This window comes from Podarcis gaigeae (assembly GCF_964106915.1).
Source record: "Podarcis gaigeae genome assembly, chromosome: 16".
Classification (NCBI taxonomy): Eukaryota; Metazoa; Chordata; class Lepidosauria; order Squamata; family Lacertidae; genus Podarcis; species Podarcis gaigeae.
Window position 1 is genome coordinate 7680900 of NC_139693.1, and position 26336 is coordinate 7707235.

The following is a 26336-nucleotide window of genomic DNA, read 5'->3' on the forward strand; positions in this document are numbered from 1 at the left end:
TGTATTTTCTTTTCATCTGCACTATATCTGAAAGGGGGGAACTCGTGGAAGGGAAGACAGATCTTAGGGGATGGGAATTTGAAAAAATTGGGTTATTGACGATGAGTGTAATTTGGGGATAAGAACTTGTTGAATTTAATTGTTTATTTAGAAGATTTTGAACACAAGAAGGGGGGGGAGTCCTGGTTATTGGAAGAAGTGTATAAATTGGATTTAATTTGTTTTAATTTGGAAAATCTTAATAAAAAATATTAAAAAAAAAAATAAATAAAATCATTTCATTATAAAATTAATCCTGAAAAGGGAAAAGCAAAGGGCAATCTGAGAAGTGAGGATTTTGAAAAGATGAAGAGAACTGAAGTGCTTCCCCCATTGCAAGCAGTAACCCAATTGAGCAACAAACCACCCTCTCCTGCTCCTCACCATTGGCATGTCTGGAAGCTGGTCCTTTACCAGTTGACGCAGTCCTCTCTCATTCAGCACACGGCGTTCCTTAGGCTGAAGCATTGCACACTCACTCGTGCCCATTCTCTGTGGTTCTTCAGCATACCGATCGAAAACATTGATCATGATATGAAGGGAGAACTTCAGTTTAGTGCGGCTGCCTGACATTTTGACCTGTCAAGAGAACTTTCAGGTGAGTTAAGGAAGTGGAGGAAATGTGGACAGACTCCAGACTCCCTCTTGAATGGTGATTAATTGCCACAGAATCATATTTAAGCACCATGATCAGAGGCAGGTTCCAGCAGGATCTGGCAGAACATCAAGATCCCTTAAACTTCCAGTGATGCCACGCCATGAGAAGTGCTAAATTGTAATTTCTACAAAGATGGAAAATAAAGGGAGGAGACACCCAGGTCACCAGTTGTTCCCAATTGATGCCCCAGGAGTGTACGAGGAGCAGATGGTTGGAACTGCATCCTGTATACCTGAAGATTTGAATCTCCTGGACGCTGTCCCCGCGAGCACCCCTAGTTCCATTTCTTAAGATGAAAAATTGGATTTAAGTTTTGGACATGCTTCAAGTGAGGAGGGGGAAATTAATCTGCCAATTAAGCCACTGAGGTGCCAAGAGTGATTGAGAAGAAGAAAGAATAACATCTTAGTCGGTATGTTGGAACTGAATAGAAAAGGAGGGGGGTAAAGATTATTTTTTTACTATGATTTATTACAATACCTGACAACAACCCCCCAGAAGAAGGTGAGCTCTTAATTTGTTACTATATATGCACTTCAAATCTGATTTGGCAAATCTCCTCTAGAAATGCTAATATTTGATGCAACTGGTCTAGGAAAATTAATGAGCAAATGCCTAGATTTGATTTCATCGGAACTGAGAGAAGATGGCGTCTGCCAGCAGCGAAATGACTTTTGGATTGATTTGGCATAAACACCAGCATGTGAGGATATACTGCAACAATTGGAGAGTCAAGCATACAAAATTCACACAGAAGCGCATCATTGCTTACTTCAACTCGCCTGTGGAAAGAACTCAGAGGCCATGAAGGAAGGAAGGTTAATAACAGGAAGATTTAAATGAACTATTGGTAATTCAAGGCAGTAGAGATATAAGATGATCAGAGCTCCCCCGAACTTGAAGCATGGGAAGTCCCAATAAAAATTTATAATTTGGCAAAATATTCGGACTATATGATATGTATTTGTGTAATTTAGAATATTACACAAGCCACTCCAGTATCCCTGCCAATAAAACTCCATGGACAAAGACAACAGGCATATAAAAGTTATGAAGCTGGAAGATGAGCCCCTCAGGTTGGAAGGCGTCCAATATGCTACTGAGGAAGAGCGGAGGACAAGTACAAGTAGATTCAGAGCTGATGAAGTGGCTGGGCCAAAGCCAAAAGGACACTCAGTTGTGGATATGCCTGGAAGAGAAAGGAAAGTCCAATGCTGTAAAGAAAAATATTGCATAGGAACGTGGAATGTAAGAACCATGAACCTGGGTAAGTTGGATGTGGTCAAAAATGAGATGGCAAGAATAAATATTGACATCCTGGGCATCAGTGAACTAAAATGGACGGGAATGGGCGAATTCAGTTCGGTTGACCATATCTACTACTGAGGGCAAGAAACCCATAAAAGAAATGGAGTGGCCCTCATAGTCAACAAAAGAGTGGTGAAAGCTGTACTGGGATGCAATCTCAAAAATGATAGAATGATCTCGATACGAATCCGAGGCAGACCTTTTAACATCACAGTAATCCAAGTTTATGCACCAACTACCGGTGCTGAAGAAACTGAAATTGACCAATTCTATGAAGACTTACAACATCTTATAGAAGTGACACCAAAGAAGGATGTTCTTCTCATTATAGAGGATTGGAATGCTAAAGTAGGGAATCAAGAGATAAAAGGAACAACTGGCAAGTTTGGCCTTGGAGTTCAAAATGAAGCAGGGCAAAGGCTAATAGAGTTCTGTCAAGAGAACAAGCTGGTCATCACAAACACGCTTTTCCAACAATACAAGAGACGACTCTACAAATGGACATCACCAGATAGGCAGCATTGAAATCAGATTGATTATATTCTCTGCAGCCAAAGATGGAGAAGCTCTATACAGTCAGCAAAAACAAGACCTGGAGCTGACTGTGGCTCAGATCATCAGCTTCTTATAGCAAAATTCAAGCTTAAACTGAAGAAAGTAAGAAAAACCAGTGGGCCGGTAAAATACAATCTATTTTGGAAGTGAGGAACAGGTTTAAGGATTTAGATTTGCTGGACAGAGTGCCTGAAGAACTATGGATGGAGGCTCGCAACATTATACAGGAGGCAGCAACGAAAACCATCCCAATGAAAAGAAAATGCAAGAAAGCAAAGTGGCTGTCCAACAAGCCCTTACAAATAGCAGGGGAGAGAAAGCAAGCTAAAGCGAGGGAGATAGTGAAAGATACAGGAAATTGAATGCAGATTTCCAAAAAAATAGCAAGGAAAGACAAGAATGCCTTCTTAAACGAGCAATGCAAAGAAATAGAGGAAAACAACAGAATGGGAAGAACCTGAGATCTGTTCAAGAAAATTGGAGATATGAAAGGAACATTTTGTACAAAGATTACCGTAATGAAGGATAAAAGTGGTAAGGACCTAGCAGAAGCAGAAAACATTAAGAAGAGGTGGCAAGAATACACAGAGGAATTATACCAGAAAGGTATGGATGGCTCATACACCCCAGGTAGTGTGGTTGCTGACCTTGAGCCAGACATCCTGGAGAGTGAAGGCAAATGGGCCTTAGAAAGCACTGCAAATAACAAGGCCAGTGGAAGTGATGATATTCCAGCTGAACCATTTAAAATTTTAAAAGATGATGCTGTTAAGGTGCTACACTCAATATGCCAGCAAGTTTGGAAAACTCAGCAGTGGCCAAGCAGTGGAATCCTCTTATCCCTGAGTGGAATGTTCCTGACCTGCAGTTTTTGCTCCAGCTAAGATTCTGTTACTGTCCTTCTGAAAAACACCCCACAAAATGTGATGGATCTTTGAATCAAATCTTTATTGTCTCAGGAGGACATGAGCTTTAGAGATGGAGTTGAGTTGATGGATTCTTCACCTCCAGGTTGGTTCTTCATGCTGTGGAGTTCTCATAGGACATGATAAGCCATCTTCTTAATATATCTATGAACTCCCAGAAGTCGACCTGGCCATCGTTTCCTTCCAAAGCTTCATCAACGACAGAAGAGGCCTTTTTGTTGTGAAGTTGGGAGAGAAGAAAGAAGGAAAGATGGTTACAGTGGCTGAAACCAGTGGAAAAAGCAAGCGGTCTTCTGATGAATTCAAGCACACACAAGAGTATGATACATTTAGTCATCCTTCCTGGGATGTTCTAGGACAGATGTGTCTCTCCTAATGTCATGGGGCTCCCAACTCCCATTGGCCCCAGTTAGCACAGCCAACAGTCAGAGATGACAGAGGTTGTGGTCCAGAAGCTCCTGGGAGAAAGCACAATGGGGAAAGCTGGCTCAGAAAAATCCAAGGTTGGAAGCAGTGTGTGATGGCCTGGGAATCTGATTCAGAGGCTGAACCTGAAGAATCCCAGCCTGCATAGTTGTCCCCGCCTCCAGGGCCAGCTGAGCCAGGGCAAGGGCTTGAATCAGAAGGGCCCACACGTGTGCCGGTTCCTCAGCAGCAGACACCAGATGAATCCACTCTGGCTCCGGAGGTGATTGAGGACCCGTTGCCTGCAGGTGCTCCTCTTCCAGCCCTGTCAGGGGAGGGGGAGGTTGCCTCTGGGTCCAGTACCCCTCCAGCCTCTCCTGAGCTGCAGAGGCTCAGGGCAGATGTTGGTTTGCAAGCCCCCGCCATAGAGGCTGGCCCCTCTCACTGTCCTCGGAGCTTGCTTACCGGTAACCTCCTCTGGCTGATATCCAGACAGACCAGGGAGATTTTGATAGGCTACATTTTCCCAAGAGTGGGTAAAATGCACAACCCCTCCCTCCTGCTTCCGCAGTGGAAAGAAAAATAAGTCAGAAATCTATTTACATGATGTTTATATCTGACATTACAGCACTAGAGAAAAACACATCCATCCTTTCAGTTCAGTTCTTCCAGCAAGTCCGACAAACTTCCTGAACATGCGCAGTCAGAGGGTTTCAAGTTATACTCTTCACAAAGACTTATCCAGCCTGAGAACGTCCTGGGAAATTCTTCTTTCCCACAGATAAGCGCATCATGTGATGTCAACAAACTGGCTGTCTGCAGCGGTGATGTTTCCATATACTGACAGCAGAGAGGCGGAGGGAACTAAGTTCTCTCAGGAGGAGTGCTCACCTCCAGGCCAGGAGAGGCGAGCCACCTGTGGATCAGGACCGCTTTGGCCCCAGAAGAGATAAAGGCTAGTCAGCCCAGTCCCAAGTTTCGGGAGCAACATTGCTGGAAACCTATTTCTGCCAGCAGCCTGACCTGCTCTTCCAGAGTTCCTGACCACGCCTGGCTCCTTGCCTTGGACCCCCTTGACAGACAGCCTCCAGACCCTCGACCCAGGACCAGACTCAGACCATGCCGCACGGTAACCTCCCCAGGACCAGCCCAAAGTGGTAGTTTCAGCACAATCCTTCAGTAGCAGGCTGATAACCAAGAATAACTTACAGGAGGGATGGGAAAACTGCCACCACCACCCCCGAATATTGCTGGACTTTCCAACTCACAGTGACCCCCATCAGTTGACGGGGCAATTTCTGCACTCAGGGACCAAAATGCATTGCAACTATTGGAACCAAGAAAACAGTAACTTATAACATGGAATTTTCACAGAGAACATTCTAATGCATTTTTTGTTTCCTCACTGCTAGACTTCATAACATTTTGTTAAATTTTATGCCAGATTGATTCTAACATTGGTTTTCACTTTTTAAATCTTGGGTAAACTGTTTAGAGGTCTTTCTAGATTAAACCGTAAAAGTGTTGCACCCAAGTGGGGTTTTCCTTTCCTTTTCTGTCTGTGGAACAACTTCTGCAAGCATAACAAAACATCCCCTCCTTCTCCTCCTCAGAGCAGTCACAGAAAATCCACTCTGGAAGGTTGTGGAGAGGGAGCAGAGGGAGGAGAGAGGAGGAGGCTTGGCTGCCCTTGTGCGGATCATCCTGCTAAATAAATAAAAAATGAAAAAGTACTTTAGCAGGTGACTAGTACCAGCCAGGACAGGGGAATGGTAAGTAATGGCTTTGCAACTGAAGGGGAGATAGCTTCAAACCAAGAAATTTCTTAATCCCGAAAAGGAAAAAGCGAAGGGCAATCTGAGAAGTGAGAATTTTGAAAAGATGAAGAGAACTGAAGTGCTTCCCCCATTGCAAGCAGTAACCCAATTGAGCAACAAACCACCCTCTCCTGCTCCTCACCATTGGCCTGTCTGGAAGCTGGTCCTTTACCAGTTGACGCAGTCCTCTCTCACTCAGCACACGGCGTTCCTTAGGCTGAAGCATTGTACACTCACTCATGCCCATTCTCTGTGGTTCTTCTGCATACCTAGTGAAAACATTGATTATGTTAGAAATGGAGCACTCCAGTTCAGTCCGGCTGCCTGACATGTTGACCTGTCAAGGGAATTTTCAGGTGAGTCAAGGAAGTGGAGGAAATGCGGACAGACTCCAGACTCCCTCTTGAATGGCGATCAGTTGCCACAGAATCATATTTAAGCTCCATGCTCAGAGGGATTTGGCAGAAAATCAAGCTGGGCAACCCATGCGGATGGGTGGAGTACAAGTAATATATTTAATATAGCATCATCATCATCAACATCAAACAATCAATGTTAAGTAAGTGGAGGATATGGAGTTAGACTCCAGCCTTCCTCCTGAATGGCAACAAATTGATCCATTTTTGCATTACCTTTTATGGGAAAGTGTGCCTTGGTTTTGGTACTCTTTGGTCTTGGAACGCATTTCCGGATCAGATTAACTTTGAGACCCAAGGTACTGTTATTGGTTTCAGAACTCACAGGGTTAAGGAGTTCTGCATGACATCTATCCATTCCTGAGGCGTGACTGAGGGAGTGGTCTGATTCCACTGCCTGTTTGTCTCTGTCTTTCGAAGGAAAAGAAGCCATGAATGCTAGCAGTCCAGGGAGAGTCTGAAGAGTTCTGTTTTATTGTTTTACTGCTGTAATAAAGACTGATAAGTAAACACACTACTGACTGGGTGTGTGTGATCTTCTAAACACCGAGGAGCAACAGCACGGTGTTTACTCTGCATTCGTGGCGAACAGAGGATCGGAGCAACAAGAGGCGCAGCTGGAAGGAAACGTGCCGGGCTGCAGTTCGTTTAAGCTACGGCTAATTGGGGTCGTAAACCAATTAGCTACGCCACGCCTAATAGGTTATGGATCGCTAATTACTGCTTTGAAGCTGTTGCGACATCATGCCGGTGTGTGTTTGAAGCCAGGAGGCCAAGTCGCTACAGAAAGCTGAGGTCCTGTCTGCGTTCTGAGGCAGAGCAGCTGGCTGGAAGGAGCTGAGAGCTGAGAGCAGCTGAACACCGGGTGCCGGAAAGCTGACTGGTTACGTGAGTAAGCTGGGGCTCCGGGGAAAAGATGGCGAACGGCCACGATTCATACGCGGTCCCATTCGAAAAATTAAATGGGAAAAATTGGGAAGAATGGAGCCAGAAGCTGAAGGCCTGGCTGGTAGCTAAGGGCTTGTGGGAGGCAGTCCAAGGGCCTCCACTACCCCCACCAGCGGATGGTGCTTCGGCAGCAGAGGTTGCGACTGCTCACTCGTCGCAGAGAAGAAATCAGAGAGCCCTGGGAGCTATTGTGCTTAGTTTGGAAGGTTCACAGCTGCCTTTGGTAGAGGGGCTGGAGACTGCTTTTGAGGCCTATCAAGCGTTGGAAAGGGTGCATCATAGAACCACATCTGGGGCAAAGATCCACACCACCAGACGCTTGTTTGAGATGAAGTTACGTCCTGGGGATAGCATCAGGAAGCATGTAACTGAGATGCTGTCTGTGTTCAACCAGCTGAGGCTGTTACAAGTGAACTTTACTGAGGAGCTGAAAGTGTATATTTTGCTCAGCTCTCTGGACAAAAGTTATGACAATTTGTGTCTAACTTTGGAATCTATGGATCCCCAGGCGTTGACGCTTGCTTACGTGACAGGACGCTTATCTGATGAAGAGGAACGCTGTATCAGAGAGGGCAGAGCTGGCACCGGGAGCTCCGGTTGCAAGGGCGGAGCCAAGCCAGCAGAATGCACGGTTCAGGCTTTTTCCACTGGTGATCGTCGACGCTGTTTTGTCTGCAATTCTCCTGACCATCTGCGTCACTCTTGCCCCCACCGAAGCAGGGAGACGGGGCAGGATGTTGTCAAGGTCGCTTCTCATGGGAATCAGCCAGGTTTCCGTGGAAACCAGCCCGGCAAGGGGGCCAGGCGTGGGAAGCCACAAGGAGTACGTGCTGTAGACAATGAGGATGCTTATCAACTGACGGCTTCTCTCGCAAAGTTTGAGGACAGCTCTAAGAGAGACAATGAAATGTGTTTTGTAATAGACTCTGGAGCTAATCGGAATCTTATACCAGAGACCCCTGCTGTCGAGATGTGGAATTGCAGGGCTGTTCCAGCTGGGAAAACTGTTCAGTTTGCTAATGGGGGAAAGAAACCTGTGTCTAACGTTGCAAATGTTTATCTTTCTGTTTTGCAGGGGCAGTTGGAAGCTTACGTGGTCCCTGGGATGAAATGCTGTCTTTTATCTGTTCCTTATTTGTTGCAGAAGGGGTATCGGGTTTGCTTTGAAAACAATGTTTGTACAATCTCCAAAGGAGGGAAGCAACTGGTCAGTGTGGAAAAGGGGCAGAATGATCTCTTTGTTCTTAAAACGCCTCTGAGGGGTGAGGGGAATGCTGAGAGGGCACAAGCTATGCGTGCTACAGTTCCCACTCATGTTTCATGTGCGTGTGCATGGCACAAGAAGACAGCACATAGTTCTCTGGAAGAAATCCAGATGTTACCGGAGTGCACTAAAGGTTGTAAAATACAAGAATGTGGAAAATCCCTGAATTGTAGGGCTTGCAAAAGGGCAAAGGTAAAAGGGGGCAGTTACCCCAGGGTGGACAGGGTAACCACAAAACCTTTTGAGCTTGTGCACATAGATCTGTTTGGCCCCATGGCAAAGCCAAGTCTGGGAGGAGCCAGGTTTCTGCTGACAATTTCAGATGATCATACGCAGAATTCCTGGGCCCATGTTGTGAAATGCAAGGAAGATGCAGCGCAACTGATTAAAAATTGGGTTGCGGAGGTGGAACTAAGGTTCTCCACCAAGGTGCAGGCAGTCAATAGTGACCGAGGTGCAGAGTTTACTGGGTCTGCTCTGCAGACGTTCCTTAGCCAGAAAGGGATACATCACAAGGTGACTTCTCCTCAAGAGAGGGGGGTGGCAGAGCTCAGGAGTGAAGCTCTGGTTAAGGCTACACAGGTGTTGCTGTCAGACTCTGGTTTGCCTCCAAGCTTTTGGGGGAAGCTGTTCAGGCTGTGAATTTCACCTTGAACCGGTCCTACAATTCAGTGGTAGGTGACACCCCGTTCTTCATGCTTCACGGAAGGAAACCTCAGATTCATTTCTTCCGTGCGTTTGGGTCACCGGCCTCGGTGCCAGTGCCAAAGGCACTACAGAAGCCAGGTGGACCCAAGTTCCAGAAAATGATCTTCTGTGGATATGAGCCAGCCACTAAGGGATGGAGGTTTGCATATCCAGAAGGTGATCAGACCAAGCTTCTGGTCAGTAAACATGCTGAGTTCTATGAGCAGGATGGTTGGTCAAAGACTCCTGCTAGGCGTGACGTTCTCTCAGAATGTCTGTCTGATTCAGAGGGGGAAGATTCTGAGGATGGAGAGCCAGAGGCTGAACCTGTTGAGGACCAGGTCCCTGACCAGGGTCAAGAACAGGGTGGGGCATCTCCACAGGTTGCTAAAAGAGAGCCCAAGAGTGAGCCTGCATCTCCTGTTAGCGTAATGCAGAGAATTCGAAGACGCTTTAAGTCAGAGGGGGAATCCCGTGATGCAGAGGACACACCTGCTGACCACAGTGAGTCAGAGGAAGTACCTGAGTTTGTGCCCAGGCGGTCCAGTCGCGCCACGAAGGGAATTCCACCTGAGAGGTATCAGGACACAGGTGTGTGGGTTGTTTTCGCACAGTGTAAACCTGGGAGTTGGGAGGAGGTTCCACAGGTGCCTGACAGGAACGCCAGGAGGAGGCGCAGGGCATTGGGAAAGGGACTGATCCCACAGAGGTCTGTAAAAGTAAACACCCAAGTCACCTCAGGACTGGATAGAAGAGGGGGTGTTATTGGTTTCAGAACTCACAGGGTTAAGGAGTTCTGGATGACGTCTATCCATTCCTGAGGCGTGACTGAGGGAGTGGTCTGATTCCACTGCCTGTTTGTCTCTGTCTTTCGAAGGAAAAGAAGCCATGAACGCTAGCAGTCCAGGGAGAGTCTGAAGAGTTCTGTTTTATTGTTTTACTGCTGTAATAAAGACTGATAAGTAAACACACTACTGACTGGGGGTGTGTGATCTTCTAAACACCGAGGAGCAACAGCACGCTGTGTTTGCATTTGTGGCGAACAGAGGATCGGAGCAGCAAGAGGCGCAGCTGGAAGGAAACGTGCTGGGCTGCAGTTCGTTTAAGCTACGGCTAATTGGGGTCGTAAACCAATTAGCTGCGCCATGCCTAATAGGTACCACCGTATAATCTTAATGCTCTTGCTAACTTGAAAACCTGTCTAAAGAAACAGTGTCTCATGGACCATGTTCCAGTCTTTAGAGACAGGTCCTGTGAAGATTTTACTCTGAACATCCCATTTAGATTCTTTAAGACCTCTTTAGATTCTTTCTGAATCTGGGGATATGATGATCTTTAATTTGTCAACTAATTTGTCTGGCACAGGTATTTACTGGGGCGGCTAGACACTGTATTAATTTGCTTTAAAAATTTAAAGAATATTTTAAAAACAAACAATACTTTGCATCAGTTTTCCCATGAAAAACATTGAGTTAACCAGCCTGGAATCGCCTGGATCCCCACTGGGGGCCATTTTTAAGAAACAGTGTCATGTGGACCATGTTCCAATCTTTAGAGGCAGGTCTTATGAACATTTCAGTTCCTCAACAGCTAATGCATAGAGCCCTTCTGGACCTGGGGATATGATGATCTTTGTCAATTAATTTGTCAGGCCCAGGGACCTGCACTATATCTTCTGCAGTGAAGGGTGAAGACTGATGCTAATAATTTATCCAGCTGCTCTACAATTTCTCTCTCTTCCTTTCAAACGAGCTTCTATTCCTCTTCATCCAAAATTCCAGCTCCCCACCCACCACCCAGAACCAGTTTCCTCCTTCTAACAAAAAGAAACAGTATGTTACGTTGGTCTTTAAACCGGATTTCTATTTTCTTACTTAAGTCTTTTGGCCACTTCTCGTTTATCCTACTGGAAGCCACTTATCCCTGAGTGGAATGTTCCTGACCTGCAGTTTTTGCTCCAGCTAAGATTTTACTGTGCTTCTGAAAAACACCACATAAAAGGTGATGGATCTTTGAATCAAATTTTTATTGTCGCAGGAGGACATGAGCTTTAGAGATGGAGCTGAGTTGATGGATTCTTCACCTCCAGGTTGGTTCTTCATGCTGTGGAGTTCTCATAGGACATGATAAGCCATCTTCTTACTATATCCGTGAACTCCTTGAAGTCAACATTGCCATCGTTTCCTTCCAAGGCCTCATCAACGACAGAAGAGGCCTTTTTGTTGTGCAGTTGGGAGAGAATAAAGAAGGAAAGATGGTTACAGTGGCTGAAACCAGTGGAAAAAGCAAGCGGTCTTCTGATAAATTCAAGCACACACAAGAGTATGATACATTTAGTCATCCTTCCTGGGATGTTCTAGGAGAGCTGTGTCTCTCCTAATGTCATGGGGCTCCCAACTCCCATTGGCCCCAGTTAGTACAGCCAACAGTCAGAGATGACAGAGGTTGTGGTCCAGACACTCCTGGGGGAAAGCACAATGGGGAAAGCTGGCTCAGAAAAATCCAAGGTTGAAAGCAGTGGTAGTTTCAGCCCAATCCTTCTACAGTTAGCAGGCTGATAACCAAGGATAACTTACCTATTTAGAGGTCTTTGTAGATTAAACCGTAAATGTGTTGCACCCAAGTGGGGTTTTCCTTTCCTTTTCTGTCTGTGGAACAACTTCTGCAAGCGTAACAGAACATCCCCTCCTTCCTCTCCTCAGTGCAGTCACAGAAAATCCACTCTGGAAGGTTGTGGAGAGGGAGCAGAGGGAGGAGAGAGGGAGGAGGCTTGGCTGCCCTTGTGCGGATCATTCTGCTAAATAAGTATAAAAATGAAAAAGTACTTTAGCAGGTGACTAGTACCGGCCAAGACAGGGGAATGGTAAGTAATGGCTTTACAACTGAAGGGGAGATAGCTTCAAAACAAGAAATTTAATAATAATAATAATAATAATAATAATAATAATAATAATAATAAAAATTATTTATATTCCACCCTCCCCAGCTGAAGCCGGGCTCAGAGCAGGTAAGAACAGTAAAACAATAAAACATTCTAAAATCATTTTATTATAAAATTAATCCCGAAAAGGGAAAAGCAAAGGGCAATCTGAGAAGTGAGGATTTTAAAAAGATGCAGAGAACTGAAGTGCTTCCCCCTTTGCAAACAGTAGCCCAACTGAGCAACAAACCACCCTCTCCAGCTCCTCACCATTGGCATGTCTGGAAGCTGGTCCTTTACCAGTTGACGCAGGCCTCTCTCACTCAGCACACGGCGTTCCTTAGGCTGAAGCATTGCACACTCACTCGTGCCCATTCTCTGTGGTTCTTCAGCGTACCGATCGAAAACATTGATAATTATATGAAAAGAGAACTTCAGTTCAGTCCGGCTGCCTGACATGTTCACCTGTCAAGAGAATTTTCAGGTGAGTCGAGGAAGTAGAGGAAATGGGGACAGACTCCAGCCTTCCTCTTGAATGGTGATTAGTTGCCACAGAATAATATTTAAGCTCCATGCTCAAAGGGATATGGCAGAACATCAAGCTGGGCAACACATGCAGATGGTGTAGTAAAGTAGGAATATTTAGAAAATTATTCTTTGGCCAAGCAAAAGAGAGTGAGGCCTTGTGGGAGTTTCATCAGCCACAAGGACCCTGGGAAAGGAATTGTGTATCTTTAAAATTCTAGACAACTGACTCCTCAGCTGAAAGGTTTATTAGAACCCAGGATGTCTTGATTAATGAAGGATCTAACACCTGAGTTCAATGATGTAAACATCCCCCCTCCCAGTGTTGTTATCTGCCCTTGAATTGCCTGGGAATGTGTCTCTGGCGGAAGGGAGGAAACCCTTTGATTTAAAAGTTTGAATTCCAAATTGGCCCAGCTGTCAAGAGGTAAATTGATAGACTAGCAAGCCGATCATTGGTGCATTCAAAAAATAATTTGAGTTTATGATTGGCTTGAAAGTTACGACGCAGGTTGCGAATTGGAAATAAAAGATCAGAGAATCCTCTGCTCTTGGCCTCTCTGCCTTTGCCCTGCAAATCGCAAAGATGCCCGGCTCTATGGTTCCAGCTTAATAGGCCGCTATTCATCTTTTGAAATGGAGATCTTCGATCGTCTTCTACTTGCAGAGGCTTAAAGAACATCAACTATCCTATCTTTGTGTTAGAGTTGTAAGTATGTAATCTTAGTTAGTCTATGTAGCTTTGTTGTTTTCTTACCTGTAACGTTCTAAAAGATGTGCCTGCTATTTTAGCATGTTTCTTATGTTATTTTAAAATAAACATTTTAAAGATGAAACTGTTTTAGTTGTGTGCCTTTCCAAAAGGGAATAGCTAAGTCCTAGCCTTACGCTTGGTTACGCTATACCGTAGAACTTCTGCCTGCAAGTCTGTGGATACAGCTTGTAGAGAAGGGGACAGCCAGGCTAATGGGTCACGGCCTTCTCCCTGGGTTGTGATTCTGGATCCCCTGGATCAGAGGGAGTGGTGGCAGCCCTACCGGGTTTTGTTTGTTCTGTTTTGTAAAAACGTATGTTCGTCCGCCAACCCTGTCCTGGGTGTCCTGGTCTGGCCGGAGAGCAGAGACAGGAGAAGGGAGGGGCAAGAGGTTGGGGACGAGCATTACTACAGATGGGAGGAGTACAAGTAATATATTTAATGCAGCATCATCATCATCAACAACATCATAAAACAATCAATGTTAAGGAAGTGGAGGAAATGGAGTTAAACTCCAGCCTTCCACTTGAATGGCAATTAGTTGCCACAGAATCATATTTAAGGTCCATGCTCAGAGGGATTTGGCAGAACATCAAGTTTCCTTAAACTTCCAGTGATGCCACGCCATGAGAAGTGCTAAATTGTAATTTCTACAAAGATGGTAGATAAAGGGAGGACTCACCCAGGTCAGCAGCTGTTCCCAATTGATGCCCCAGGAGTGTACGAGGAGCAGAAGGTTGGAACTGCATCCTGTATACCTGAAGAACGTCTCCACCCCTGATTTCAGACAAGACACTGATTTCAGACAAGTACAGGTCTGAGGGCCTTCAAGTGGTTCCCTCAATGTGAGAAGTGAAGTTACAGAGAGGGCCTTCTGGGCGGTGGTGCCCACCCTGTGGAACTTTCTCCTATCAGATATGAAAGAGATAAACAAGCACACGACCTTCCATAGACTTCTAAGGAAGCTCCGTATCAGGAGGTTTTTAATGTCTGTTGTTTTGTTGTGTTCTTTTCTACTCTGTTGAAAGCTGCCCAGAGTGGCTGGGCAACCCATGCAGATGGGTGGGGGACAAGTAATATATTTAATATATCATATATAGGTACCTCCGTATAATCTTAATCTTAATTTTAGCACAGCCAACAGTCACAGATGACAGAGGTTGTGGTCCAGACACTCCTGGGGGAAAACACAATGGGAAAACTGGCTCAGAAAAATCCAAGCTTGGAAGCAGTGGTAGTTTCAGCCCCATCCTTCAATAGTTAGGAGGCTGATAACCAAGAATAACTTACAGGAGGGGTGGGGTAACTGCCACTCCACCCCACCCCCCAAATATCCCTGGACTCTCCGACTCAGAGTGACCCCAGCAGTTGACAGGGCAATTCCTGCACTCAGGGACCAAAATGCATTGCAACTATTGGAACAAAGAAAACTGTGACTTGTAACATGGAATTTTTCACAGAGAACATTCTAATGCATTTTTTGTTTCACCACTGCTGGACTTCATAACACTTTCTTAAATTTTATGCCAGATTTATTCTAACATTGGTTTTCACTTTTTAAAAAGAAAGTTTGGTCTCATCTTGGGTAAACTGTTTAGAGGTCTTTGTAGATTAAATAGTAAAAGTGTTGAACCCAAGTGGGGTTTTCCTTTCCTTTTTGACTGTGGAACAACTTCTGCAAGCATAACAGAACATCCCCTCCTTCTTCTCCTCAGTGCAGTCACAGAAAATCCACTCTGGAAGGTTGTGGAGAAGGGAGCAGAGGGAGGAGAGAGGGAGGAGGCTTGGCTGCCCTAGTGCAGATCATTCTGCTAAATAAATGAAAAATGAAAAAGTACTTTAGGACAGGGGAATGGTAAGTAATGACTTTACAACTGAAAGGGAGATAGCTTCAAAACAAGAAATTTAATAATAATAATAATAATAATAATAATAATAATAATAATAATAATAATAAATTTTATTTATATCCCGCCCTCCCCAGCCGTAGCCGGTCTCAGAGCAGGTAAGAACAGTAAAACAATAAAGCATTCTAAAATCATTTATTATAAAATTAATCCCGAAAAGGGAAAAGCAAAGGGCAATCTGAGAAGTGAGGATTTTGAAAAGATGAAGAGAACTGAAGTGCTTCCCCCTTTGCAAACAGTAGCCCAACTGAGCAACAAACCAACCTCTCCTGCTCCTCACCTGTGGCATGTCTGGAAGCTGGTCCTTTACCAGTTGACGCAGTCCGCTCTCACTCAGCACACGGCGTTCCTTAGGCTGAAGCATTGCACTTTCACGCGTGCCCATTCTCTGTGGTTCTTCTGCATACCTAGTGAAAACATTGATTATGTTAGAAGTGGTACGCTCCATTTCTGTCTGGCTGCCTGACATGTTGACCTGTCAAGAGAACTTTCAGGTGAGTCAAGGAAGTGGAAGAAATGGGGACAGACTCCCGACTCCCTTTTGAATGGCGATTAGTTGCCACAGAATCATATTTAAGCTCCATGCTCAGAGAGATTTGGCAGAACTTCCGGGTTAGCGGCATCGTCTAATGGCGGATTCCCTCCGAGCTCCGGAGGGAATCGGCTCAGCAGGGGTCGGGTCCTGCCGATGCGGCGACGCGGGGACCCTTAGAAACCACAGGCGTGGAAGCCTGTGGACTTGGTGACTCGGCGGGCACCATTTGCGCCCCCCCGACCTGCGATGGAGCCTTTTTAAAGGCTACGGAATGGGGGACGGGGAGCGGCGTGGTGCTGAGAGTCCTCTGCTTCCCCTGCTGAGTGAAGCCGCAAGCCATGGACGGAGAGCGCTGACTTTTTCCTGTGAACATTCGGATTAAAAGCAACAACCCGTGAGTAATACAGAAATTGGACTTAAAAAGGAAAAAAATTTCTTGAATTTGGCACGATCGGGGAAGATGCAAAAAGGAAGTCCGTCTCCCCACCTTGCAGACATCTTAAAGCAAGGACTAAATAACTAAGGTCAAGGGAATATCTTCTTTATTGAACAAAAGTTATTAATTTCACGATTGGACAGTACAAGCAATTTTGCTGGAGGATAAGAGTTGATTTTGAGAGCTGAAGTGTAACCCCCCGGGACCCGGGAGCGATCTGTGAGAGAGCCTGTTGGAAAGATACAGAAGACTTTGACAGCTGTCAAAATTAGCTGTCAAAGTTGGGGAATAAAAAGAAACATTGTTTTTGTTGCCTTTGCTGGTTGGATTTGCTACAATTTGGTTATAAACTGTCGAAAAACAAGTTATTTTGATTTTGGGACTGGAATTAGAAGGATAGTAAATATCTATAATCCCTCTAGAGGGGGCTTTGGGACACTGCAAGAATGGTTCTAAGTGGAAAAATACTCACTGAGCTGGACAGGACTTTTTATCTCCTGGGAAAACTTCAAGAACAGAGTGATATTTTGGCTACAGGGGTCATGGCACTGAATGAAACAGTAAATAATTTTACTGAAAATGGAAGGGACTTGACTCAAGTCTTTGTTCCTGAACTAAAAGCCTTTGTAGTGGAAACAAAAGTCTTTGCAGCTGAGCAGAAAAAGAAACTTGACAAATCTGAGAAAGTGGAACAAGAGATATATAATGATCTGGAGGGAAAGGAAGGAGGAGTTATAATGCTGCAGAAGGCTAAGGAAGGCCAGAGGCCTGGCAGGAAGGACATAAAGAAAAATAAGAACTGGATGATGAAGACTTGGCCTGAAGTGGAGAATGAAGAATGGAGAGATCTACCTAGATGGAGACTTGAAGACCTATGGATTACAAATTTGATTAAGATGGAAGTTGGAGCTTTTGGGACACTCACTTAGATTCGTGAGCTTTTTTTAAATATGGAGGTCTGGCTGGAAGAAATATGGACATTATTGGGACTGAGCTCCTCCGAGATTCGGGGCTTAATATAAAGGACTATCCAAAGAACCGGTGGAGAGGAACTGAGAGAAACTTGAAGGCCTCGGACGTGAGATCGCCAGGCTGATAGTAGATGGACTGATGGACATTGGTTTGGGGATCGAAACCGGGGGGGGCGGAGTTTGGGAATCTAAAGGCTGTATAAATATTTTTTGATATTTTTTTTTCTTTATTTCGGTTTTGGTACTAGTATAAAATTGGGAAATTTGTGAAAGGGAATCTGGGTCGACCTTGGAAAAAGGGTTTAAGTATAAGGATTGAGGTAAATAAGTTAAAATTCGATATATAAAATGAATTAATTATAATAATGAAATAAGGTTCAAAATTGGGGATAAGAACTTGTTGAATTAACATTTGGAATTGGAATACAAGAAGGGGAGGCGAGGGGAAGTCGTGGGAAACAAGGTACAAGAAAATAAGGATTGAAAGTATACTTGTTTTTGTTTTTCTGTCTATTTGTTTATCTGTCTTATTTGAAACTTCAATAAATATTATGTTTTTTTAAAAAAACAGAGAGATTTGGCAGAACATCAAGCTGGGCAACCCATGCAGATGGGAGGAGTACAAGTAATATGTTTAATATAGCATCATCATCATCATCATCATCAAACAATCGATGTTAAGGAAGTGGAGGAAATGGGGTTAGACTAAAGCCTTCCTTTTGAAAACATCGATGATGATATAAAGGGAGCGCTCCAGTTTAGTGCGGCTGCCTGACATTTTGACCTGTCAAGAGAACTTTCAGGTGAGTCAAGGAAGTGGAAGAAATGGGGACAGACTCCCGACTCCCTTTTGAATGGCGATTAGTTGCCACAGAATCATATTTAAGCTCCATGCTCAGAGGGATTTGGCAGAACATCAAGCTGGGCAACCCTATCAGATGCGAGGAGTACAAGTAATATCTTTAATATAGCATCATCATCATCATCATCATCAAACAATCAATGTTAAGGAAGTGGAGGAAATGGGGTTAGACTAAAGCCTTCCTCTTGAATGGCAATTATTTGCCACTGGATCATATTTAAGCTCTGTGCTCAGAGGAGGGTTCCAGAGGGATTTGGCAGAAATTCAAGTTTCATTAAACTTCCAGTGATGCCACGCCATGAGAAGTGCTAAATTGTAATTTCTTCAAAGATGGTAGATAAAGGGAGGACTCACCCAGGTCACCAGCTGTTCCCAATTGATGCCTCAGGAGTGTATGAGGAGCAGAAGGTTGGAACTGCATCCTGTATACCTGAAGAACGTCTCCAACCCCTGTTTCAGACAAGACACTGAAGTACAGGTTTGAGGGCCTTCTAGTGGTTACCTCAATGTGAGAAGTGAAGTTACAGAGAGGGCCTTCTTGGTGGTGGTGCCCACCCTGTGGAACATTCTCCTATCATCTATCAAAGAGATAAACAATCAAATGACCTTGTGTAGACGTTTAAGGCAGCCCCGTATCAGGAGGTTTTTAATATCTGATGTTTCGTTGTCTTCTTTTCTACTCTGTTGGAAGCTGCCCAGAATGGCTGGGCAACCCATCCAGATGGGTGGGGGACAAGTAATATATTTAATATATCATATATAGGTACCACCGTATAATCTTAATCTTAGCACAGCCAACAGTCAGAGATGACAGAGGTTGTGGTCCAGACACTCCTGGGGGAAAACACAATGGTGAAAACTGGCTCAGAAAAATCCAGGGTTGGAAGCAGTGGTAGTTTCAGCCCGATCCTTCTATACTTAGCAGGCTGATAACCAAGAATAACTTACAGACGGATGGGGTAACTGCCACCCCCCCCCCGAATATCCCTGAACTCTTCGACTCACAGTGACCCCCGCAGTTGACAGGGCAATTCCTGCACTCAGGGACCAAAATGCATTGCAACCATTGGAACCAAGAAAATAGTAACTTGTAACAGGGAATTTTTCACAGAAAACATTCTAATGCATTTTTTGTTTCACCACTGCTAGACTTCATAACACTTTGTTAAATTTTATGCCAGATTGATTCTAACAATGGTTTTCACTTTTTAAAAAGAAAGTTTGGTCTCATCTTGGGAAAACTGTTTAGAGGTCTTTGTAGATTAAACAGTAAAAGTGTTGTTGTTGACAAAGGGCAGCTGGAGATATAAAGGGCCCCGTTACATCCAGTAGCTTAGGGCCTCGTTAATCCTAAATCCAGCACTGGGAAGAAGGGGCTGGTTTAAATAGGAACTGGCTTATTTATATCGAGTCAGACTGTGGGTCCAACGGGCTCAGTGCTGCCCACACTGACTTGCAGGAGCTCTCCAGGGTTCCAGGCTGTAGTCTTTCCCAAGCCCTTTCCCAAGCCAGGCTGTAGTCTTTCCCAAGCCCAGTTAGGGGATGGTGGGGATGCAATCTGGAGACTTGTAACCAAGAGAATTATAACTGTAAGCAAGGGAAGCAGTAACCCAACTGAGGAACGAACAACCTTCTCACCCTCCTCACTGTTGGCATGTCTGGAAGCTGGTCCTTTATCACTTGACGCAGTCCGCTCTAATTCAGCACACGGCGTTCCTAAGCTGAAACATTGCACACTCACTCGTGCCCATTCACTGTATTTCTATTGCATATCTAAGGAAAACATTGATTATGTCATTAAAGGAGCGTTCCAGTTCAGTCTGGCTGCCTGACATGTTCTGTTACTGTGCTTCTAAAAAACACCCCACAAAAGGTGATCGTTCTTTGAATCAAATCTTTATTGTCTCAGGAGGACATGAGCTTTAGAGATGGAGTTGAGTTGATGGATTCTTCACCTCCAGGTTGGTTCTTCATGGTGTGGAGTTCTCATAGGACATGATAAGCCATCTTCTTACTATATCCGTGAACTCCTTGAAGTCAACATCACCATCGTTTCCTTCCAAAGCCTCATCAACAACAGAAGAGGCCTTTTTGTTGCCAGTTGGGAGAGAATAAAGAAGGAAAGATGGTTACAGTGGCTGAAACCAGTGGGAAAAGCAAGCAGTCTGCTGATGAATTCAAGCAGAAACAAGAGTATGATAATTTAGTCATCCTTCCTGAGATGTTCTAGGAGAGCTGTGTCTCTCCTAATGGCTGCCCTTGTGTGGATCATTCTGCTAAATTAATAAAAAATAAAAAAGTACTTTAACACTTGACTAGTACCAGCCAGGACAGGGGAATGGTAAGTAATTGCTTTACAACTGAAGGGGAGATAGCTTCAAAACAAGAAATTTCTTAATCCTGAAAAGGGAAAAGCAAAGGGCAGTCTGAGAAGTGAGAATTTTGAAAAGATGAAGAGAACTGAAGTGCTTCCCCCATTGCAAGCAGTAACCCAATTGAGCACCTCCTCACCTGTGGCATGTCTGGAAGCTGGTCCTTTACCAGTTGATGCAGTCCTCTCTCATTCAGCACACGGAGTTCCTTGGGCTGAAGCATTGCACTCTCACTCATGCCCATTCTCTGTGGTTTTATTGTATATCTAAGGAAAATGTTGATTATGTCAACATAGGTTAGCAATGGAGCGCTCCATTTCAGTCTGGCTTCCTGACATGTTGACCTGTCTAGAGAACTTTCAGGTGAGTCAAGGAAGTGGAGGAAATGGAGATAGACTCCAGTCACCCTCTTGAATGGCGATCAGTTGCCACAGAATCATATTTAAGCACCATGCTCAGAGGGATTTGGAAGAACATCAAGTTTCTTTAAACTTCCAGTGATGCCACGCTGTGAGAAGTGCTAAATTGTAATTTCTACAAAGATGGTAGATAAAGGAAGGGCTCACCCAGGTCACCAGCTGTTCCCAATTGATGCCTCAGGAGTGTAAAAGGAGCAGAAGGTTGGAACTGCATCATGTATGGCTGAAGAAAGTCTCCACCCCTGATTTCAGACAAAACACTGAAGTACAGGTCTGAGGGCCTTCTAGTGGTTCCCTCAATGTGAGAAGTGAAGTTACAGAGAGGGCCTTCTCGGTGGTGGTGCCCACCCTGTGCAACATTCTCCTATCATCTATCAAAGAGATAAACAATAACATGACGTTCTGTAGACGTCTAAGGAAGCCCCGTATCAGGAGGTTTTTAATGTCTGATGTTTCGTTGTGTTCTTTTCTACTCTGCTGGAAGCTGCCCAGAGTGGCTGGGCAACCCATGCAGATGGGTGGGGGACAATTAATATATTTAATATATCATCATCATTAAACAAGCAATATCTATTTCTCAGGGACTCTGGAAATTATTTATTGCTTTCATTAGATGGATCAATGGTCTCGTTAGTACAATTCAGGTCAAATTGCTCTTTTGGGGGATGTTCTTAAAAGTTTGGAACAGATCAATCCATTTTGCATTACCTTTTATGGGAAAGTGCGCCTTGGTTTTGGTACCCTTTGGTCTTGGAACGCATTTCCGGATCAGATTAAATTTGAGAACCAAAGTACCACGTATAATCTTAATCCTCTTCCTAACTTGAGAACCCGTCTAAAGAAACAGTGTCCCGTGGACCATGTTCCAGTCTTTAGAGACAGGTCCTGTGAAGATTTTACTCTGAACATCCCATTTAAATTCTTTAAGAGCTCCAGAAAGATTCTTTCTGAACTTGGGAATATGATGATCTTCAATTTGTCAACTAATTTGTCTGGCACAGGTATTTAATAGGGGGGGGGGGTGGACACTGTGTGAATTTGAAAAACATTGAGTTAAAGAATGTTTTAAAAACATCGAGTTAAAGAATGTTTTAAAAACATTGAGTTAAAGAATGTTTTAAAAACAAAGAGTGTTTTGCATTAATTTTCCCATGAAAAACATTGAGTTAACCAACCTGGAATCGCCTGGATCCCCACTAAGGGCCATTTTTAAGAAACAATGTCATGGACCATGTTCCAATCTTTAGAGGCAGTTCTTGTGAAGATTTCAGTTCCTCAAGAGCTCGTGCATAGAGCCCTTCTGGATCTGGGGATATGATGATCTTTCTCAATTAATCTGTCAGCCCCAGGGACCTGCACTATATCTTCTGCAGTGAAGGGTGAAGACTGATCCTAATAATTTATCCAGCTGCTCTACAATTTCCCTGTCTTCCTTTCAAACGACCTTCTATTCCTCTTCATCCAAAATTCCAGCTCCCCACCCACCACCCAGAACCAGTTTCCTCCTTCTAACAAAAAGAAACAGTATGTTATGTTGGTCTTTAAAGAAGATTTCTATTTTCTTACTTAAGTCTTTTGGCCACTTCTCGTTTATCCTACTGGAAGCCTCTTATCACCGAGGGAATGTCCTGACATGCAGTTTATGCTGCAGCTAAGATTCTGTTACTGTGCTTCTGAAAAACACCACACAGAAGGTGATGGGTCTATGAATCAAATCTTTATTGTCTCAGGAGGACATGAGCTTTAGAGATGGAGTTGAGTTGATGGATTCTTCACCTCCAGGTTGGTTCTTCATGCTGTGGAGTTATCATAGGACATGATAAGCCATCTTCTTACTATATCCGTGAACTCCTTGAAGTCAACATCACCATCGTTTTCTTCCAAAGCCTCATCAACGACAGAAGAGGCCTTTTTGTTGTGCAGTTGGGAGAGAATAAAGAAGGAAAGATGGTTACAGTGGCTGAAACCAGTGGAAATCCAAGGTTGGAAGCAGTGGTAAAAGATTTCAGAAGATTCCCAGAGGGGGGCGCCTATGGCCAGGGCAAGGGGGGTCCCAGGGGGGACACACCAGAAGCAAGGGGTCAGCGGGGACTCCCAAAGCAGCAGCGGGAGATCAGGACCAGCTCCTACACCAGAGCGTAGTGGGGAGGAAGAGTCCCATGTATCAGGGCCAGCTTCTCCTCCAGCAGGGAGAGAAGATGAATCAGGGCTGGCCACGCCTCTATCACAGAGTGAGGGAACGGAGGGGAAGTCAGGTCCAGCTAGCCTCTCCGAAGGGGGAAGCAGTGACAGGAGCAGTGTAACGGTCAGGAGGAAGGTTGCCGGCTGGGCGCGTGCGCCAAGTTCGAATGTACAGGCGCGCGGCACAGCAGGAAACCCGGATTGGGAACCAGGTCCTAAAGCCCGCCGGAGGGAGGGGGAAGACTCAGGGGACTCAGCGTCAGAAGAGTCTAGAAAGGGCAAGACCCCAGCGGACAGGCGGACCCAGAGGAGGAAAGAGCGAAGGAAGAGGTGGAGCAAGGCTAGAGTCTTAAACTGGTGTCTGGGGGGAGGAGATTCAGACGGAGCTTCAGCGGTCTAGAGTTTGAGACGTAGAGCTGCGCGCCACGGCTTTGAAATCGAAACTGAACTTCAATAAAGACGTTTGTATATAACAACGAACTGGCGTTGGTCCTTTGTGAGCTGGGACCTCGGGCAGTCCTGACAGTAAGCTCCGTCTCCAAAAATTGAACCCTCGCAGCGTGAGTTGGCGCAGCGAGGGGCAAAACCTGGTGTTTTGCGAGCTCACGAAGATCGGCAAAGATGACTACAGAGGACAAGGTGGCAGAACTGCAAGAAGCAGTCACGAGGCTTCACGCAGAAATAGCAGCATCCAGAAAGAGAGAGGAAGAAGCAGTAGCGTTCTGCCGGGATCTGCAAGCCAGGTGGGAATGTTTGGGCAAGAGGGGCTGCCGGGACCCAAGCCGGAGGGAGTTGGCCTCGGGAAGAGGGGGGGCAGCATCGTAGCCCACTTCGACGGGAACCTGCAGCAGTATCCTAACTTCAGAGCAGACATAGTTTGCGCGCTCAATTTGCTTCGGAAAGACTTTAGAGATGAGGAGGAGAAAGTAGGCTTCATAATAACTCATCTGCATGGGGAAGCTAAATCGTGGCTGCGCAATTTATGGCGCGAAAATAATCCCGCCCTCCAAGATTCACAAGCCTTTATCAAGGCTATGGACGATAGTTTTAAATCAACGGTAGATGTGGATGTGGCCAGGAGGGAAATGCATGGGCTGAAGCAGGGCAAAGCCACTGTGAGACAATATCACTCCCGCTTTTTTGCGTTAGTAAATGTGCTGGGCTGGGAGAAGGACTCCGCTGCCGTCCGGGATCTGTTCTGGGAGGGGCTGAATGGGGCTGTGAAAGATGAGCTGGTGAGAGGGGAGAGACCCAACAGCACCACAGAAGTCGTCCAAAGAGCGCTGGTGATAGGGGTGCGCCTGGAAGAACGCCCTTGGAGCAGGGATGAGGGACGAATGGCACGCACACCAGCCAGAACAACTCCTTTCCTACCCAGAGAGACAGCGCGCGCGCAGTCCATGCCTCCAGTGGGGGAGGGGAGAAGAGCCGATGGAGATAGGTGGTGCCAGGGCTCAGACAGCAACCAGAGCCCAAACACCAGGAGCAGTCAAGGCGAAGGCTCCTAGAGGGAGCAGGAAGTGTTATATCTGCGACAGTGCACAGCACATGGCCAAAGAGTGTCCCCAGAGGCTCCAGAGGCACACTGCAGCCTCAGCAACAGTAAAGGGAGCAGTTCAGCAGGGGGAACAGCTGCAGGGAAACGACGAAGCCTGGTTGGAGGCAGAGCCACTGGGGCCCAGCCAGGCGAGTCAGTGAAGCAGCCCCCATAGATTTTACAGCCCACAGACCCCCTCCCGCCCAAACCAGTGGTGCAACTCACCGCATCGCTCCAGCTGCCCAATGGACTCACCCTGGAAGTCCCTATTACCATTGACTGTGGTAGTAATGCAGACTTTGTAGGAGTGGATTTCATCAAGCAACATCGCATAGCGCTCCTACCAGCCACGATGCCCCTAAACGTCGTCACGGTCGATGGCAGAGAGCTACTGGGAGGACAGGTGGTACAGCAAACACAGCCAATGGTAATGCAAATTGGAAATCACCGCGAAGTCATCAGCTTCAACGTCACCCACCTGTCGGACACGCCCATACTGTTGGGCATGAGTTGGCTGGATAGGCACTGCCTGGCATTAGCATGGTACCAGCGTCAATTGACCTTCTGCTCCTCCTACTGCGCAGAACACTGCATCCTGACCAGCCAGGAAGATGAGGGGCAAGAGGATGAACTACAGCTACACTTCGGCATGCTGCAAGCGGTACCCAACAAGTACAAGGCGTTTTTGGAGGTCTTCTGCGAGAAGGAAGCGGACAAGCTGCCTCCCCACAGGCCCTACGACTGCAAGATTGACCTCCTGCCGGGGGCGACGCTGCCGACTGGGAAACTATTCCATGTCTGAAGACGAACTGCAAGAACTCAGGGAGTTCATAGATCACAACTTGAAGCGAGGATTCATCCAAGAATCCAAAGCAGTGGGAGGCAGTCCCGTGTTTTTCGTAAAGAAGAAAGACACGCCCCAACGGAGGCTGGTAGTTGATTACAGAATCCTCAATTCCAGGACAAAGCCCACAGCATTCCCCATGCCCAAGATCGACGACCTGCTCGCGACGGTGAGGAAGGGACGCATCTTCACCAAGTTGGATCTACGAGGGGCATACAACCTTATACGCATGCGGGAGGGCGATGAGTGGAAGACGGCCATGTTTACGCCTTTAGGCACCTATGAATATCGAGTTATGCCATTTGGTTTGCAAAATGGCTCCCATTGTTTCCAAGCCTTCATGCACCACGTGTTAGCGGGACTCCTCTACAAGAAGTGCGTCTGCTTCCTAGATGACATCCTGATCTTCTCGGAATCGCAGGAGGCTCACGAGAGAGACGTCAAGGAGGTCCTGCAGAGACTACGGGAGCACAGACTTTACGCCAAACTGGAGAAGTGCCAGTTCGACATGACGGAGGTGGATTTCCTGGGCTACAAGCTGTCCGACAAGGGACTCGCCATGGACAGTGCCAAGGTCCGCTCGGTGTTGGACTGGAAGAGCCCGCGCAATCGGAAGGAGGTCCAGAAGTTCGTCGGCTTCGCCAACTTTTATCGCAAGTTCATCAAGGGGTTCGCGATGGAGACAGTGGCCATCACGGACACCCTGAGCTCCAAGAAGAAGAAGTTCACCTGGACGGAGCAGGCGGAGCAGTCCTTTCGGAGACTCAAGCGTCTCTTCGCGTCCGAAGAACAGCTGCTACACGTAAACCCCAGCAAACCAATGAGGGTTGAAACGGACGCCTCAGACAGAGCGGTGGGGGTGGTCCTGTTGCAGCAAGATCCGCAAGGGGACTGGAGGCCATGCGCATTCTACTCCAGGAAACTCAGCAAGTCGGAACAGAACTACACCATCTGGGACAGGGAGTTGCTGGCCATTCATGCAGCCTTCAAGGCGTGGCGGCACTTCCTCATCGGAGCCAAACACACAGTGCAGGTCCGCACGGACCATAA

General features: G+C 45.9%; 3 long non-coding RNA genes across 3 annotated transcripts; all 3 read right to left on the reverse strand.

The window, feature by feature from the left end:
• Positions 1-3489: 3489 nt before the first annotated feature.
• On the reverse strand, positions 3490-6296 carry LOC310833532. The gene is made up of 2 exons (XR_014558756.1): positions 5851-6296; positions 3490-3697 (listed from the first exon to the last, which is right to left on the reverse strand). It is a non-coding gene; the product is annotated as an uncharacterized lncRNA (long non-coding RNA).
• A 4732-nt stretch (positions 6297-11028) lies between these two features.
• Positions 11029-12367, reverse strand: LOC310833083. Its single transcript, XR_014558552.1, has 2 exons — positions 12214-12367; positions 11029-11238 (listed from the first exon to the last, which is right to left on the reverse strand). It is a non-coding gene; the product is annotated as an uncharacterized lncRNA (long non-coding RNA).
• Positions 12368-19814: 7447 nt separating this feature from the next.
• On the reverse strand, positions 19815-20569 carry LOC310833084. Its single transcript, XR_014558553.1, has 2 exons — positions 20445-20569; positions 19815-20020 (listed from the first exon to the last, which is right to left on the reverse strand). It is a non-coding gene; the product is annotated as an uncharacterized lncRNA (long non-coding RNA).
• Positions 20570-26336: the final 5767 nt, after the last annotated feature.